Below are 18456 nucleotides of genomic sequence, written 5' to 3' on the forward strand. Positions count from 1 at the left end.
CCTGTAACTATGGAGTGCGTAGTGTTTGGTGGTACACTGCATGGGATGCTTCCCCTCTAACCTTTGCAACGAGTCCCTTTAGCTACTGTTTTGGAGGCTCTGGGGAGGCATGATTTGACCCCATACCTCTTCTGAGGACCTCCCATTGCTCCCTTGTCTAGATCTCTCCACTATCCTCCTCTAAGGCAGGGACAGCCAATGTGATGCCCTCCATTTGTTGAGGACCACACTCCCATCATGCCCTACCATTGGCCGTGCCAGCTGGGGAGCTGTAGGCCACAACATCTGGAAGGTTCCATATTTGCTTCCCTTGCTCTAAGGCCATGTACCTGGCTGAAGGGGTCAGTCTTGTCCCCAGTTCTGTATTGCTTCGTTCACTCAGATCCACCAATGTTCAGCGCTTAGATATCAACGGGGATTATCAAGAGAGTTACAGTCCTCCCATAGGGCTGCTAGGCCGAAAAATGGCGTCCAGGTGGATTTTTGGAAAATTGGGCAAGATGTCCAAGAAGGGGTGCTAAATATTTTTTTAAAATCTTTATAAATTTCCAAAAAAGGCAAAACAATTGGTTTTGGGGCAGATGTACCCCCCAAAAAGCTCAACATCTTTGAACAAACCAAACGCAACAACTTTGACCTTAAAAAAACCCTCAACAACTTTATGTGTACCCCTCCAGCTGCTGTTTTTGTTTTGTTCCTATTTATTTGTTTCATATAAATAATAATAATTATACCCCACCCATCTGGCTGGGTTTCCCCAGCCACTCTGGGAGGCTCGCAATCGAATATTAAAAACACAATACAATATAAAAACTTCTCTCCTACCCTTCCAGTGTCTAGGAAGCTTACAGCCATTTAAAGTCACAATCTCATTTAGACCAAACAATGCATTCAACTAAATTACAGTAAAAAAAAATATTAAAAAAATAACAGAAGTAGGAACCACAGATACAACACAACCTTGAAGTAAAACAACACTTTTTACAAGACTATGAACTGGAGGGGGGTGGTCTGCCTAAAATTTGGAGGAGTTAGTGATTATTACTGGGTATTATTCATGGCTGCCTCTGCTTCTCTCCCCCCCCCCCCATAATTCACACACAGTGTTTGTGGCAGTGGGGAAGATGTATTTCGGGGAACTTCATCCACCAGTTGTTGTCATCCGTCTCTAGAGACAACGGAGTATGCCTCCAAGGGTGAAGTCAAACTACTGTGTTAGCAGCACCTAAGTGACTTCTCCTAGGGCACAAGCCTGGGCAGTGTGTATGAAGGTCCTGGGCTGCCCAGATGACATGACCCCCCCTCTCAGCCTCGCTGATGTGGTCCAAAGGAAAGCAGAGTAAGACGTATGGCACCAGTACTGATCAACATATCGAAGAATCCCTGGAATACGCTATGAAACAAACTGATCTAAATCATATAATCTGGGTGGGCACAATTGCATTGTGGATGGCCACGGCTTCTCCCACCCTTTCCCTCAAACAGCGAATACAGTGGTACCTCAGGTTAAAGACGCTTCAGGTTACAGACTCTGCTAACCCAGAAATAGTACCTTGGAACTTTTAAGAACTTTGCTTCAGGATGAGAACAGAAATCGTGCTCCGGCGGTGCAGCGGCAGCAGGAAACCCCATTAGCTAAAGTGGTGCTTCAGGTTAAGAACAGTTTCAGGTTAAGAATGGACCACAAGAACGAATTAAGTTCTTAACCGAGGTACCACTGTATTATGAGGAGACTTATGTAGCTTGAAAGCTTTAACCCTGTTCCTTAACATGTTATAAATGCACATTCTCAGTATGTGTGTTTTTGAGCTGCGGAAAATGACGTGGCTGCGAAGGCTTCAGGAGCTCAAGTGCAAAGCGCAGAACACCTTCTGGGGTAAAGAGGAGGCAATGCGATGCCAACGCAGCCTTTAGAAGCTCACATTCCCAAACGCCGTTGCCGGATCCCAAGGGGGCAGCCGATGCTGGTTTGCGAGGCTGCCTGATACTTTAAAAAAATGTTAATTAGCCATCTCGCTTACAAGAGACACTTGGCATGCCAAGAGGGATGGAAGGAGAACTCCACAAATCTCCGCTGCAATGGAATGGCGGGTGGAAGACGAGAAAGGAAGGCGGAGGCACTGTGTTTTCTGCATTTTGTGGTTTGCAGCCTCTTCCCACACCCTGCCCCTGCCTTTATGCCGCTAAGCATTGCGATTGTATTGCTCAGACCCTGATTTGGCAGGACACCAGTCTGGTTTGGAGAAGAAAAGTTATGAAGAAAGAAACACTTCCTATTTTTCTCCCGAATACCCGTGCTCTGGGGTTACTGTCGGTCAACGCTCTCTATCCCAGTTCTCCGGTTACATGTTCCCTGAAGCTTTTTTGTTCTACAAGCAAAATAATCGCTGTCACCAGAGGGCTTGAGGCAAAAGCTGGGTTACTTGAGGATGAAATCTTTTCAGGGCTGTTTAACAACATGCTCTTAGATTAGGGTGGGGGTTGGGGAGAGAAGAACAGGCTTGGGGAGAAAGAAACAAATTTATTCTTTGATGCCACATCCAGGAACTTCAAAGGTAAAAAACTGATCTAGACCTATAACCACGGATAGAATGATTTACTCTGAATGGCACCCTTCTTTCAATACAGTGATACCTCAGGTTAAGAACTTAATTTGTTCTGGAGGTCCTTTCTTAACCTGAAACTGTTCTTAACCTGAAGTACCACTTTAGCTAATGGGGCCTCCTGCTGCCACCATGCTGCCGCGGCACGATTTCTGTTCTCATCCTGAAGCAAAGTTCTTAACCTGAGGTACTATTTCTGGCCTAGCGGAGTCTGTAACCTGAAGCGTCTGTAACCTGAAGCATATGTAACCCGAGGTACCACTGTATTCTGATGACATGGGAGGTGCAAGCCACATTGTTAAAGGCCATCCAGTGGTTTCTCTCCATGTCAGCACTCCTGGGTGATCCTGACACAAGAATCATAGAATTTTAGAGTTGGAAGAGACTACAAGGGTCATCTAATCCAACCCCCTGCAGTGCAGGAATCTTTTTGCCCAACGTGGGGCTCGAACCCACAATCCAGAGACTAAGAGCCTCACTGAGCTATCCCAGATAAGAAGGAACCATAGCATGGTGAAGGGTTAACTTGGTGCAGGAAGAAGCAGTGGTCTAGCACTGAACTGGCAATGGAAGAAAGGAATCAGTAAAGGCAACAGAAACAATAAACTGGGTTTTTAGTTATAATGCAATTTTTTTTTTTAAAAAAAGCCAAGCCTGTGATTCCCCTTTCTGCCAGTTTAGTTGCAAAACTTCTGTGTGGAAAAGAGCATTCCGTATTATTGTCTAAGTGTGCCTCACAAATATGTTTGGAGAACAATGCTCACTCAGAAAGAGTGCTTGTGTAATACAGTGAGAGCAACTTGACCCAGAAAACTGGCTCATTCCTGCTTTTCCTGGCTTGTCAAAGTACCCCTGCAGTAAATATAAAAACCTACTAAAAAGGGGGGTAGGAGTTGGAAAGTACAACAATGTCTAGTGTGAGTGTAACCAATTTACTAATGCTTTCTGGTACAGTCTGTAAGTAATGGAAAGGGACACTTAGATATCAGATCAGACACACTCCTGTCTTGGCTTCAGATTCCCATCTTTATCATGGAATCATCATACACAAAGGCTTGTTTTGAGATGTCACAAGACTGTCAAAGGAATTGGTGGCAATGGCCTCGTTCTGATTGGCTAGAAAGGCCTCCAAAAGGTGATCCAGATGGCACAGTTTCCTTGTTTGCCGGCATGGAGCTGGTCGCACCCTCAAGCATGATATTAGCAGATGCTCTGGAGCAGGAATGTATACCTCCAGCTCCCTGGGCAGCAGCTTGCACTGGGAGCACCAGAGCCATTGAGGATAACCAGGGACCGTCTGCTTTCTCCTTCTTCAATGCATAGCAGTTCACTTTGGGCTATGGGACAGCTTGAGATAGCACCAAATGGATGCGTTTTTCTAGCTCTCTCTGAACTGTTACACACCTGCCTATAGCCAGAGGATGCTTTTCTCTTATGCTGCTGTTCTTCATTCCCAAAAGAGGGGAAGAGACAAACATCCCTCGCTACACCTCTTATTTCTGCTGGGTCATTGCAAGCATGAAGAAAGTCATGAATGTTCAACACTGCCTTTTTAATTTGATTGTTTTCAATGTTTCTTATTGAACAACAAAAGCACAATCCAACATCCACAATATAGTCTGTTTTCATATACCTAGTTGCTGCAGAAGTGACAGAAATACCCCCTTTACTCTTCCCTTTCCAATTTAAAATCAGTTTCCACTTTAAAAAAAAAGAAAGAAAGGCTTATGAAAGGAATTGCTCTTATCAATAGGAATACCGGAAGCTATTGGTGCATCTAACTCAGTACTATCTGACTGGCTGAGAGCATTTCTTGAGGGTTTTCAGATAGGAGGAAGACACCAAACCTGGGATTGTGCCACTGAACCACAGCTCTTCCTGATAGCAATTATAAAGCGCTTTCCCACTGCCTTCTGCAATGACAGAATAATTTTGAACCATGCTCGAATGACCCATAATTTTAGCAACCCAAGAGCAAAGGCAATTGTACTGGCCTACTAGTAGAGCAGCTTTCTCTACAAAGACAGGCTCAGCCAGCCTATAATCGTGAACATGTCCTGAATTCCACGGAACAATTGGTCTAAAAGAACCGTGCGTGTAAGATCTAGAAAGTTTAAAATGGAAAAACCATTATCGTTACAGACAGCGCTGGAGAAACAGTGGCTTGAATTTAAACATATCAGTTCTCATTGTTTTGAGAGCAGGCAGATAATAACTACCCCCATCTGAATAACTTCAAAAGCTTTTAAAGACAAAGTAATCCCAGATACAGTAAATCCAGGCTAGTGATAAGATTCAGTTGGAATAAAGGTAAAGGTAAAGGTACCCCTGCCCGTACGGGCCAGTCTTGCCAGACTCTGGGGTTGTGCGCCCATCTCACTTAAGAGGCCAGGGGCCAGCTGTCCGGAGACACTTCCGGGTCACGTGGCCAGCGTGACATCGCTGCTCTGGCCAGAGCCAGAGCCAGAGCCAGAGCCGCACACGGAAACGCCGTTTACCTTCCCGCTGGTAAGCGGTCCCTATTTATCTACTTGCACCCGGAGGTGCTTTCGAACTGCTAGGTTGGCAGGCGCTGGGACCGAGCAGCGGGAGCGCACCCCGCCGCAGGGATTCGAACCGCCGACCTTTCGATCGGCAAGCCCTAGGCGCTGAGGCTTTAACCCACAGCGCCACCTGCGTCCCTCAGTTGGAATACATGCCCCTAAAACAGGTAAGCTAGGACAGCAAAGGGACTGCTTTACTGTCATCCAGCCACAATGATTGCATTTGGCCATGGTATGTAGAATAGTTGGGAAGCAAGGTTATTCCATCCCATTGGCTCCCTTTTGCTCTCATTGTCAGGGAGAGATGAAAAGCAGGAACACCCCCCTCCCTGTCAGCCTTGTGATAAAACAGCTCCATTTGTCTCCTCTGCTCTCGCAACTGTTTTTCCAGCTGCTCTTTGTACAAACTTTGCCACGTCATTAAAACTTGGGGCAACAACTTTCCTCCCCCTTCTCCTCTCTTTTTCATTTGTGTCATGACTTTTAGATGGATCTGATTTACGCCTTGTTCTAAATTACTTCCGGTAAACCAAGAGAGAAAAGAAACATTTCTTTTTTTATTCTTTTGAGTTCATCATTCACAAAGACCCTCCTAAGTTCAGGTTATCTTATAAGGCCTAATTATCAGCCAGGCTAACATGGGAAGGGAGAAAGGAGCAGGGGAGATTCACTTGCTGTAAAGGTAAAGGACCCCTGACAGTTAAGTTCAGTCACAAACGACTCTGGGGTTGCGGCGCTCATCTCGCTTTACTGGCCGAGGGAGCTGACGTTTGTCCACAGACAGTTTTTCCAGGTCATGTGGCCAGCATGACAAAGCCGCTTCTGGCGAAACCAGAGCAGCTCAAAGAAACGCCGTTTACCTTCCCACCAGAGCGGTACCTATTTATCTACCTGCACTTTGACGTGCTTTCCAACTGCTAGGTTGGCAGGAGCTGGGACTGAGCAATGGGATTTGAACCGCCGACCTTCTGATTGGCAAGCCCTAGGCTCAGTGGTTTAGACCACAGTGCCACCCGCGTCCTTTGCTTTAAACACCTATAATTTTTTGGATCACTCCTTCATAAATTCACCCCAGTTGAGGAATAGGGATCGTACAGAGTGTTTCAAACCAGAACTTTCTGACTGCCAGGCTTAGGGCATGCCCAAACTTATATCCCTGCTTCTTTCTGTGTGTTCTGAAACTGTGCAGAAGCCAAAAGTCTTTAGGAATGTTGAGCTTTGCCAATACTGGGTAGTATTTAAAACAAAGATCACTCTGATATAGTAGCTCTACAAGAAACCAATGTGCCCACAGTGATCACCAAAAGCCTGCCCCATTAACAATAGACTTAACTGTATGCCGTACATAAGTGATCACCTTCATTTATGAAACAATATGTGTGCATCTGAATAATAGTAACTTGGAATTGTAAAGTCTGGTAAATAACCAGCAGAGCAATCCAAGCTTCCAATACTCTGAGCTGGGAATGGGAGGGTTGGATGAGATGGAATCGTCCCTCTGCCCAGCTCTCCCAGGTAAGCTGGTGTCCTGCCAGCCACCAATATGTACAGGTGACGAGGAGGCCCACTGGTGGAATGCATGCCAGCAGAAGTGGAGTGTTCTAAGGGCAGAGAGGGGCTCAGCCAGCCAGAAAGGGATCTGCTGAATCTCAAGTTGGTCTCACAGCTGATGTGCAATGACATCCAACCTGATCTGGGCCTGTGCTAGCCTGAAGTTGGCGCAGGAATTGGGTCCAGATTCCCTCCTGAATGCCCTGGTCCCTAATTCCACTGCAGCTCTTGTGAGTGACAAGGTTGCAGATGCACCAGTGGTCCCGCCGCTCAGCAAAGCCAAGGAGATAATTAGGATTGTGCCTGAAACTATCAACAAGCTGTATCAGATCCCTGTAGAGACTATTATATTTGGGGTAGGGGTTAGATGTGAAGATTCATAGCTATGGATGCAGGTCAAAAATCGTTAGATCGCAGTGCAGAATATGCTACAAAGTGCACATGAAGTTGCACAGGTGAAAGACTCTGTGTATTCATCACAATTAAAAACAACAGCAATCTGTTCCAGACAAAGTATGGTTTAAAAGACAAGATTTCAAACACGTCAGATGACTAAAGCGAAGCCAGCCCCCCCCCCATTTCTCCCTAAAATAATCTGACATCATGGCTGATAAATGCTCAACTTCCCCATAAGTAATCACGAGGCAAATAAGACAGCGCCTTTGAGTTGCTGCACCGCCTCTTCCTCCAGGAACAACACTTGTCATGTTCAGCAAAATCTATCACTGAAACATGCAAACCAACCAGGCATGCAGCCAGTCTGGACGCTGGCAGCCAATCCGCCTACAGCGTAAGCAAAGGAGGTGCAGAGAGGTTCTGAGCCATCCTCTCTGCCCGACGCAACAGCTTTGGTTCAAAGCATCACGACTGTGTACGATATGGCATGGTGCACAATCTTCACAACACACAATTTTTTTGCATCAAATTCCTCAGGTTGTCCTAAGGCAGGGTTCAACTCTACCTTCCTGGAGTGGAATGGCAAAGAAACGACACGATGCTTTGCCATGTGCATCAAACACCCTGTTACTGTAGCTGGATTAATTCTAAAACTTTGTTCACTATCTGTGAATGGAATGAGAGAGAGAAAGAGAGGGAGAGGAGGGACAAACTGCCCCTAATTAATTATAACTTAAGGTAAAGGGACCCCTGACCATTAGGTCCAGTCGTGACCTATTGTCACTTTATTGGCCGAGGGAGCCGGCATACATCTTCCGGGTCATGTGGCCAGCATGACTAAGCTGCTTCTGGCGAGCCAGAGCAGCGCACGGAAACGCCGTTTTACCTTCCCACCGGAGTGGTACCTACTTATCTACTTGCACTTTGACGTGCTTTCAAACTGCTAGGTGGGCAGGAGCTGGGACCGAGCAACGGGAGCTCACCCCATCACGGGGATTCGAACCGCCGACCTTCTGATCGGCAAGTCCTAGGCTCTGTGGTTTAACCCACAGCACCACCCACATCCCCACCCACGTCAATTATAACTTAATAACTCAACTCAACTGCTTCTTTAAAAAGTTACTGGGTCAACTTTTTTTATTCATTCTCCATACAACAGGACTGATATTTCAAAGTTGTAGGCACCTTTGTGTTATCCCCTTTGGTGAGAATTAAAAAAACAACAACCGAGGGGAGCCTATATCTGCCAGTTTCCGTGTTCATCTACAGCAAGGGTACCCAACACAGTGACCTTCAGATGCTTTTGGATGACAACTCCCATCATCCCTGACCACAGGTCACGTTGGCAGAGGCTGATGGGAGTTGGAGTCAAGCAACACCTGCAAGGCACTACATGGGCAATCCCCACTCTACGGTATAATTGAATTTGCCACAGAAATTCATCCAGGGATTTTTCCTCTGCTCTCAGTTTTGTTCTTTGATGTAAGACCAGTGTTCCACTTGCAGACAACACAGGGATATGCACATGCAGTGCACAGAGCCAAGATTTGAGATAGATCTTCCCTTGAGAGAGTACGGCATCGATCAACCTCAATGAGATGCCTCTAATGATAGCACCATCATTCAACAGCATTGCTCATCCCACTAATCAATACTAAATTAAAGTGGCAAAGTTTTAGCAGTCAAGAATCCCACACTTCATTAAGCTTTGTAGCTGTGCTGTTTGTTTCTGTTAGAAATTTGATCACCATGATGTCATAGTAATTTAAAGCTATATTGACATTTGCTGACCACTATGGCTTCTTCTTGGTACTAGCCATACTCCTCAATGGAGGCCTCCTGCAGACAACCGGTTTGTTCAGCAATCATCCTGATTTGTTTACACAAAGCATTCAATGGTGGTTAGACTATGTCCGGTCTTTATTGAACATTCCTTTTGATTTATTTGCAGGACAGGTACCTGACTATAAGCATTCATCCTACTTTCATCCTGATTTGCTTGCAGGGTGTTCACAGAGTGGCTGGGGCAACCCAGTCAGATGGACAGGGTATTATTATTATTATTATTATTATTATTATTATTATTATTGACGCGGGTGGTGCTGTGGGTTAAACCACAGAGCCTAGGGCTTGCCGATCAGAAGGTTGGCAGTTTGAATCCCCGCGACGGGGTGAGCTCCCATTGCTCAGTCCCTGCTCCTGCCAACCTAGCAGTTCAAAAGCACGTCAAAGTGCAAGTAGACAAATAGGTACCACTCCGGTTGGAAGGTAAAACGGCGTTTCCGTGCGCTGCTCTGGTTCGCCAGAAGCGGCTTAGTCATACTGGCCACATGACCCGGAAGCTGTACGCCGGCTCCCTCGGCCAATAAAGCGAGATGAGCACCGCAACCCCAGAGTCAGCCACAACTGGACCTAATGGTCAGGGGTCCCTTTACCTTTAATTATTATTATTATTATTATTACACCTGCTTCTGCTAGTCATTTGTTCACACACACACACACACTTTTCAATGTACAGTCATACCTTGGTTTTTGAACAGCTTAGTTCTCAAATGTTTTGGCTTCCAAATGCTGCAAACCTGGAAGTGAGTGTTCTGGTTTGTGAACTATTTTTGGAAGCCGAACGCCCGATGGGGATTCCATGGCTTCTGTTTGGCTGCAGGAGCTTCCTGCAGCCAACGAGAAGCCGTGCTTTGGTTTCTGAACATTTTGGAAGTTGGACAAATTTCCGGAACCTTACCTTTTTGTAGAAACCTCTTCACTGCTATTCTAAGAAGGCTACCAGTGGCTCATCATTTGGTTAAAACTGGAAGGACTCAGTGGGTGGTGTTTGTTATTTGTGGGTTTTTAAAGGGTCTCCTACTTCCTCCCTCATAATTTATTATTTAAAAAGCAAAAAAAAAAAAAAAAAAAGGACATTCTCTCTCACACACACATATATATATTCTTTTCAGAATACTCATTTAAACAACCTTAAAATACCAGTGACTTCCCTTCTTTTCTTTCCATGTTTCATTTTGCATATCATAAATCCCTGCAGATTTTACATAAACTAAACCATTCAGGATTCCATTATTGCATCCATCAAAAATTATTTACACTGTTGAATTTATCTTAATGCTGCCAATGTTTTCAAGTGTACACAATTCCCCCCCCCCATATATTCAATAAACATTTTCCAATCTTCTCTAAAAAGGGGGGGGGGAGTTCTGGACAAAAGGTATACTGTAGGAACATAATTGACATATGACATGCCTTATGAGATCCCTTAACAGTTCACAATGAGTCTCACCAGCTGCAGCAGGTAAAATAGCAAGCAAATCGCGCCTCCGAAATAACTGAAAACCACCATAGGCAAAAGATTAAATTGATTCCCCTTCCCATGCTGTTTACACATTATCAGCTGATTATACCCTTGTTTTGTGGTTTTTCGAAGCTAAACTGTCAGGCGCAGAGCCCCTAACTTGCAAAGTTACTCAGTGTGTGTTCTCAGCATGATAAACTTTAACAGCTGGAGATAAAGGTACATCATTGATAAGTACATTTCCCGTACTTGGCTCTCCATAAAAAAGTAGCTGAGTCAATGCATGTGCACGTTCTGATAGCAGAGTTCTGAAGAGAGCTACAAGGTCAGTCAGAACTTAGGTCCTTCTGTGCAGAGAGATTCAGCTGGAGGCAGATTACTGTTAAGAGCTGACTGAAGGAGCTATCCTGGTTCAGGATATTCACCTCTTTGCACAGCTGTTTTTAAAACCTGAGAAAGAGGACAAGAGCAGGGTAAGAGTACACTATGGGAACCAATGCCTCACTTGGTTCCATCTTTAAAAATGGCTGTCTCTAGTCTAAGCTTGCTATGGATGCAACTAACTGAAGGAAGAACCTACTCAGACAATACCTCTTGTGTTGAAGGATACTATGGTAGGAGAAATTGCTCCCAAGGAAAAGAACTTGGCTACAACATATATGCTGTGCTCTATACTGTGCCTCCACCCAGTATACCTGAAGGAGCGTCTCCACCTCCATTGTTCTGTCCGGACGCTGAGGTCCAGCGCCGAGGGCCTTCTGGCGGTTCCCTCATTGCGAGAAGCAAAGCTACAGGGAACCAGGCAGAGGGCCTTCTCGGTAGTGGCGCCTGCCCTGTGGAACGCCCTCCCATCAGATGTCAAAGCGATAAATAACTACCTGACATTCAGAAGACATCTTAAGGCAGCCCTGTTCAGGGAAATTTTAATCTGTGATATTTTAGCGTATTTTTGGTTTTTATGGAAGCCACCCAGAGTGGCTGGGGAAACACAGCCAGATGGGTGGGGTACAAATAATAAATTATTATTATTATTATTATTATTATTATTATTATTATTATTATACTGTTCCACAGCTCATCAGAACACATTGTATCTTGAGGCCTGTTCCTTGGTTTGGTTTTGATCAATCCAGTGAAACCCTGTTACTGGGGATTTAAATTCCAATAGGAAGACAAAGAATTAGATCTGAATATTGCTTGAGTCTCAGAGCCTTGTTGCAGGAGAGGCCTCTTGGGCTTTCTAGTTATAACTACACCCATTTGCATGATTAACAAGAACGGCAAGAAATCCAGTAAGTCCCAACATCATGGCCCATTCCAAGCCCCTGAGACCCAAACAGAAATGTCAAAAACTCATCTGTGCAGACTGACATCTTAATGTTATGTCTGTGCAGACTGACATGTTAGCAGCATGGCTAAAAGTCAGCATGGGCAGGGTACAATTATTTCAGCTGCAGGGAGCTCAGAAGGGCTGTGTGAACTAGCCTCAAGTTTGAGGAAGGGTAAGGCTCAGTGCAGGGATGTGGGTGGTGCTGTGGTCTAAACCACTGAGCATCTTGGGCTTGCCGATCAGAAGGTTGGTGGTTCAAATCCCCGTGACAGGGTGAGCTCCCGTTGCTCGGTCCCAGCTCCTGCCAACCTAGCAGTTCAAAAGCACGCCAAAAATGCAAGTAGATAAATATGTACCACTCTGGAGGGAAGGTTTCCGTGTGCTGCTCTGGTTTTGCCAGAAGCGGCTCAGTCATGCTGGCCACATGACCCGGAAAAACTGTCTGTGGACAAACGCCAGCTCCCTTGGCCTGTCAAGGGTCCTTTACCTTTTTTTTTTTTTAAGGCTCAGTGCAGAGACAAGAAATTCCTGCTGGAAAAGCAATTTGCAAAATTTCAAGAAACTGATGCCAGTTCCATGTCTTTCTGCAGTTAAGAAACACAATTTTGCCAAATGGCTGACAGGGACGCAGGTTGGAAGCATGATGTCTGACCTTGCAGCCTTTATGTCCTGATGTGAGACTAGCTTGTGTGTGCCATGATATCAACGTTTTGACTCAGCCGTACCTTTTGGATACAGGCAGTTAATAGCATTACAACTGCACCCACTCTTGAGATTTATTTCTGGCTCTGACCCAAAGAGTGACTCAGTGAAACGGAGACACAATATACAGTCACAGATAACAAATGCTTGGCTCCTAGTCCTTGTAAGAAATGGCTAGACTAAATGTGGAATCACTGCCCTGAGATTATCAATCAAAACAAAGCCACTAAGTCATGCCACAGAAGCAAATTGAATCTGGCACAAGTAAAGTTTGGAACACAGTGCTCAACAATGGTGTAGAAATAATATTTTCATTTCTTGGGAGTGCCATGTTCCGGGAGGAATTCAATCTGCATATTTTTATGTGTGGAATAGTTTTTAAATGTTTGTCTTTTTTTTTACATATGGAGAGGTTTTTAGACTTGTTTTATGGTTGCAGCTGTTTTATTTGCTTCACAATTGTATATTATATGGCTGTAACCAGACTTGGGACCTATGTGAAGTGGCGAGTAAGAAATCTAATACAATAAATAAATGGCGGGGGGAACAAATGGTGTTTCGCTCTGTCACAAGAGACTAGGGCCCTGCGGGACCTCACATCTTTCCACAGGGCCTGCAAGACAGAGTTGTTCCCCCAGGCCTTTGGTCAGGGCGCAGCCTGACTCCCTCCTCTGGCAACCTGCACAGAATTTTGCTTAACAGTTGCCATTAATCTGATTTTAATTAATTTTTATAATGAAATGTTTTTAGAATGTTGGATTATTTGATTGTTTGATTATTTGATTGTTGTTAGCCGCCCTGAGCCCGGCCTCGGCTGGGGAGGGCAGGATATAAATAAAATTTATTGTTGTTGTTATTGTTGTTGTTGTTGTTGTTGTTGTTCTCCCCTGCAAACCTCCCCTTGATTTTAAAGGTTGCTCCCTTAACCCTTAGTCTATTATCACGTTGTTATCTCAGAAAACAAGAATGATCAGAGAGCATCGGCTCAAGAAGCAATTTTTACAATAGCCCAAATGAAGAAGCCACATATTTATTCCTTCCCCCAAAAAAACCTATGCCCAAGGGATTCATTCTGTCCAAAATGTTCCTCCAAGCATTAAAATGCATCAGAAACTGATGGCAATAATCAGAAGGCAATTGCTTGAGGAAAAAATGATATTATCTCAAAAACAAACCACCCCATCCAATTTGTCCTTTTTACACCATGGCTGATGTTTTATGGGAAAGGCAGGAAGACTCTCCTGGCTGGTGGTGGTTTCTTCCTGACTTCTTCAGGCAAATAATCTCCAATTACGAACCAACCCTAATATCTCTTAAACAATCTATTAAGTTCCATTTGAGCACTGCTCTAGTTCTTATTAGCCATGGCTCTTGCCAAACATTTATTCCACTATTCTTTTTTTTTTATTATTCCACTATTCTTGATGTTCCAGTTCATAACAATCTCCAAAATATATGGTTTTGTACTTAACAACTACATTGTAGCCCAAGTCAAAAAAGTTCCATCTCTCATGGCCCTTCCTTCACCTTTATTCAGCAAAGGTGCAATCCTGTCCTCATATATCCACATTTCAGTCCAGCTGACTTAGGCACATAGTGATGTGTGAGTGTTGCTTCCTATTGTATTTGCAGAGCACAGCCCTATCTTCTCTCAACTTCCTTTTCCCTAGGCTCAAGAGGCAAAGGTCTTTTAACCTCTTCTCAGTAGTAAAGGATCAGGAGAGCACACAAATGCCTCAAGGCCCTGAATATCTGCAGTCAACTATAATTGTAATGACCTTCCACAGCAATGTCACTAGGCCACTGAAGGTCATACTAGCTGTGATATTTAAAGTGTCCTTGTATTTCATAGAATCATAGAATCATAGAGTTGGAAGAGACCACAAGGGCCATCGAGTCCAACCCCCTGCCAAGCAGGAAACACCATCAGAGCACTCCTGACATATGGTTGTCAAGCCTCTGCTTAAAGACCTCCAAAGAAGGAGACTCCACCACACTCCTTGGCAGCAAATTCCACTGTCGAACAGCTCTTACCATCATTTAACCATCATTTTTTTAAAAAAAGAATAGCAGCCACAGGGGGGCAGGGATGGGGAGGCATCAGGATCAGAAAGGGAGAAGGAATCAAACTTTCCTCTCCTCTGCTCCTCTGGCACCACTATTTTAAGGTTACCAGATTTTTTTCAGTGAATCCAGGAGCACTTTTGTATGGGGACTGATTTGTAAATCCGGGGACTTTCCCTGGGAAATGGGGATGTCTGGTAACCTTACATTTGCATTCGGGGGGGAAGGCTGTGGTTGGTGCCAGCGAGGGATTTCTTCCTAAGGCAAATACCAGCCCTGATTTTTCAAAAAAGTAACATTTCTAGTCCCATTTGGGAATTCTCTCCTTGTCTGAAACACTGAAGGAATTTTGAAAGGTGAACAAGCAGTGGCTTTGAAAGGGGACGTGGTCTTCAGAGCTTCGACCCGCAACACAGTTTTGCCAAAAAGCAAAAACGAATGTGGAGAGTTCTGCTTTGTCAAGACATCCTGCAGGGAGGTTGGAGTAGATCAATCTTGGGGGTCCCTTCCAACTCTACAATTCTATAATCCTAGGAATTCTGGAGGAATCCAAAACAGTTTTGATAAGACTAGCAAAACATATACCTGGAGGTGGGGGTGAGCAGGTGAGGCGTTGCAACACTGTGCTGGTATAGTTGTTGACATGTCCCAATCTAGTACAGTGGTACCTCAGGTTACAAACACCTTAGGTTACAAATGCTTCAGGTTACAGGCTCCACTAACCCAGAAGTAGTACCTCAGGTTAAGAACTTTACCTCAGGATGAGAACAGAAATCGCACGACGGCAGCAGGAGGCCCCATTAGCTAAAGTGGTACCTCAGGTTAAGAACGGTTTCAGGTTAAGAACGGCCTCCACAATGAATTAAGTTCTTAACCAGAGGTACCACTGTATAGAATATTATTTTATGATGAGCTCAAATGGGGCAAGCCAGAGAGCTTTAGGTAGAGAACTGGCAGCAAACATGGCAGCTGCAGAATGGCTGGAATGTGGCAGTGGGAGGGCATAGTTTGGAAGGGTGAAAGGTTCCTCTACTCTCCTCCCAGTTGTACCATCCCTGCAACTTCTCATCTGTTTTGTCTCACTGTGGGCCAGATGAAGCAATGCAAAAAATAAAAATAATAAAAATCCGGCATGCAATTATGGAAAACACTGTTCTTACATGGAAAGTGAAGAAAAAGCCTGCTGCCCAGATGTTTGTGATAGCTGCAGGAGAGAAGGCTTAATATGGCTTTATGGTTCCTGGTGACATCTCAAAGCCATTGGAGTCTGGATCATACCCCACCTGCCAGTGTGGGGGATAAAGGAAATATTTTTGCCATTCATATCTAGCCAAAGAAAAATGCCTGAGTTTTGCAGCCCCGGGGGAGCTGCATGGGTCTGCAGTTGCTTTTGGGGGGCCAACACTGATTCAATGTTGGTAATTGCCCATCGTAAACAAACAGATATTACAAAAGCATTGTTAAGTACAGTAGTACCTCGGGTTAAGTAATTAATTCGTTCCAGAGGTCCATTCTTAACCTGAAACTGCTCTTAACCTGAAGCACCACTTTAGCTAATGGGGCCTCCCGCTGCTGCCGCGCTGTGGCAGTGCAATTTCTGTTCTCATCCTGAAGCAAAGTTAGCAGAGTCTGTAACCTGAAGCGTATGTAACATGAAGCGTATGTGACCCGAAGTACCACTGTACTGTCTCATCACGAGGAAAGTCACTCTGTAAAAAGGTCCCTCAGATTTCCTACTACTTGGGGAAACTGAAAACCTGAAGTAGCATGCAAGTTTTCAAGGCCTCCTCTTTAATCTTTAGAAATAATGGTCATCTAATCCTGAAAGGTGCTTTTCATTTCTGTGCGTGGTCTTTCTTTTCCATTTGCTGGCAACAGAACCCTGAAGCTATAGGTCACTGCTACAACAGCTTCTGACTAATTTTCCCGGAGACTGTGTGAGTGTAACATAAAGGACAAGCACCCTTTTGTTCACCACAGCTCGCACCAACAATATGGTGTCTGTCATACAAACATTCTGAATTGCAGTGCACAATGTTCCTTTTTTAAAAAAAAAAAGTATACACATTCGACTGCACATTCTCAAGTTGCCTTATAAAACAAACATGTGCTTGCCCCAGGCCTTGTTTATCCAATCAATTCGCTAGCTTTCGTTTTATTAGCATTAACACCATACATTTCACTTTTGAAAGAGAAGCTGCTATTGCCATTCCTTTCTCCAGCACCCCAGGGTATTGGTTAAGAAAAGTGTGAGCTGCAAAATGCTGACAGTTCACAGTTCGCATCGGCCATGCGCTCACTGTGTGGCCTTAGCAAAATCACTGTTTTCTCAGCCTCAGCTCGGCCCCTGCCCAGCCGTCAATCTGCAATATCGCTGGAACAGCAATGGCCTGCCACCAGGATTACTGAGATCACTTTTATGAAGTGCCTTGTACACTTGAAATGCATAGTGCTGTTTATTAATATTTTGCTCAACTCTTGTCAGTGTTTTCCATCTGTAGAAGACTTTCAGGAAACGTCAACTCTATTGCAGAACAAGAGGAGGCGCATGCTTGTTCTCTGAAGTGCAATATCTTTTGTTGTATGCACGCACACACAAAATACATGTGTTTCCGACACATGCCAACCATGCACACACACTACTTCACATCCCACCAATGCTCAAAGTGAGACAAGGTATCACCCCACTTTTCTTTTTAAACAGGGAAACAATCAGATTGGTCCTAATCAGCCTTTCCATACTCACTTTGAGCCCTTTATATTACTCTCAAACACATGCACACCATGTTTTATTATGTTTTTGTATATGCTGGAAGCCACTCAAGAGTGGCTGAGGCAACCCTGTAAGGTGGGCGTGGAACAAATAATAAAATTTATTATTATTATTAGTCAACATTCCAATAAATAATCTGTTGACTAACATTTCAGTAGTGCTGGCTACTCTCTTCTCTATTGAACACCTTCCCCATCTGTTCCTAGCACTCATACTTAAAATGAAAAAAAAAAAGCTCTGAAAGTTGTGAATTTGGAAACTTCGTATACATTTCATACCTCAGCAAGTTAGGGAGAGCTCATTTCAACATATTTAACAGGTCTAAGTGGAATTCTCATCTTAATTGGATTTCAGCTGATATTATGTGTGTACTGTGGTTTTAAACTGCATTTCTGTAATTTTTTAAAATTGTTTTTATACATATCACTGTTTTATATAGATGGATAATTACAAATAGAATTAACAATAAAATTTAAGCTCAGAGATACTCATTACTCATTTAATCCTGCAACAAGTAATTACCTCAGGTCTTCTTGCTCCCTTTAATCAAACTTATATGCTTTTATGGCATTAGCTGCCAAAATCACTAGGTGTTTTCTGCCAACCTACAGGATTTGCACTCTGACTGGATACCTTACTCACTTCTTTACAACCATCATCAACATGAGCTAGCACAGATTACAAGCACTATCCTCATAAAACCTGAACCAACCAAGCACGGGCAAAATATTCAAAAAAACGCACACAGATGCTACAGCCCAGGCATCTTCTTCAATGAATTTCCCTTGCAGCTTTCCAAGGAGTGTGGTTTTGCATTACAAAGAAATCATACTCCCTTTAAAGTCTGAATAAAAACTACGAGAAATGCGAAAGAACTCTTGCACTGGAGAAGATGAGAAGGGAGGGTGAAGAAACTGAACATCAGGGCAGAGAAGAAACGTAGCAAAGGGCAGACATATTTATCGTTCAGGTGTTTTCCCTATTCACATATAAAGCACAGGGGTTGAGGGTGATGGTTTAACAACCACAATAGGGAACCTCCTCTTCCACCTTGCTTACATATGACAGTAGCCACTACTTCTCCCAGCCCAGTTCCTGTATCAGAAACAAGAAGGTAAAAGAGAGGGACCTAATTCATGATTCAAGCCTATCTTCTCAGAAGGGTCAAAAGAATGGTCCTGGGGCTGAAA

The 18456-nt window shown here is 44.2% G+C and overlaps 1 protein-coding gene across 2 annotated transcripts in view; it reads right to left on the reverse strand.

Annotated features, from left to right (window-relative positions):
- The window catches only part of ABCA1 (ATP binding cassette subfamily A member 1), a 112693-nt gene that overhangs the window by 64446 nt on the left and 29791 nt on the right, over nt 1-18456 (reverse strand). The window lies entirely within an intron of this gene.

This window comes from Podarcis cretensis, assembly GCF_951804945.1.
Source record: "Podarcis cretensis genome assembly, chromosome: 17".
NCBI classification, from domain to species: domain Eukaryota; kingdom Metazoa; phylum Chordata; class Lepidosauria; order Squamata; family Lacertidae; genus Podarcis; species Podarcis cretensis.